The 884-nt window shown below is 42.0% G+C and overlaps 1 pseudogene; it reads left to right on the plus strand.

The window, feature by feature from the left end:
- Positions 1-264: 264 nt before the first annotated feature.
- On the plus strand, positions 265-360 carry LOC126021745 (uncharacterized; annotated as a pseudogene).
- Positions 361-884: the final 524 nt, after the last annotated feature.

Genomic DNA, 884 nt, shown 5'->3' on the forward strand with positions numbered 1-884 from the left:
TGAGTACGAGAGAGGAGGAAGATAGAACATTTGGCTAGCATGAAGTCAACTTTAGGGTAATATGAACACAAAACAGTAGACACGCCAGAGAGGTAGATCAAAGAACTGGGTACATGCTTTGCAAGTGGAAGATTCAAAGAATGCTTTGTTAGCAGGAGTTCTGGTTTTCATTTGGGCTTCATATTTCCAGAACTGACCACCAAGCACCAAGCCAAAACTAATGTCCAAACCAAAACCCACAAACAAATCAACAAAACAAAACCAGTGCTCACTTTGGCAGCGCATAGAATAAAATTGGAACGATACAGAGAAGATTAGCATGGCCCCTGTGTAAGGAATGGTGAAGTGTTTCATATTGGGAGCAGATCAATAGCACGGTGGTAGGGCATTTGCCTTGCATGCAGTTGATCAGGGACAGACACGGGTTCAATTCCTGGCATCCCATATGGTCCCCCAAGTCTGCAAGGAATAACCCCTAAGTGCTGTTGGGTATGGCCCGAAAACCAAAACAAACAAACAAAAACTAAATAGAGGTACCTCACTTGAATTTGCTAAGTCAGAGAAGGCTTCTTGCAGATTATAAAGAAGTTTCCTGGGCAAATAGGAGGAAGGAGAGAGGACAAGTTGCCATCATAACAGAAAATGAGTAGCAGTGAGTGTTGATTAAGATACAAGCTCTGAAATAGTTCTCAATATAGCAGCATTATTGAAGATAAGACTAGTGCACTGTACCTTGGTTCCAAGAACCCCGATGAGGAGCTTAAATTTGTATCTTGAAGACATTAGGGGTCACAGAAACAATCAAGGGGTCAGGTGATTAGAAACACTCATAGGAAATTATGAGGAGCCAGACCACAAATAAATCATCAAATTAACACCCCTGG

This window comes from Suncus etruscus, chromosome 10 (genome assembly GCF_024139225.1).
Source record: "Suncus etruscus isolate mSunEtr1 chromosome 10, mSunEtr1.pri.cur, whole genome shotgun sequence".
Lineage (NCBI taxonomy): Eukaryota > Metazoa > Chordata > Mammalia > Eulipotyphla > Soricidae > Suncus > Suncus etruscus.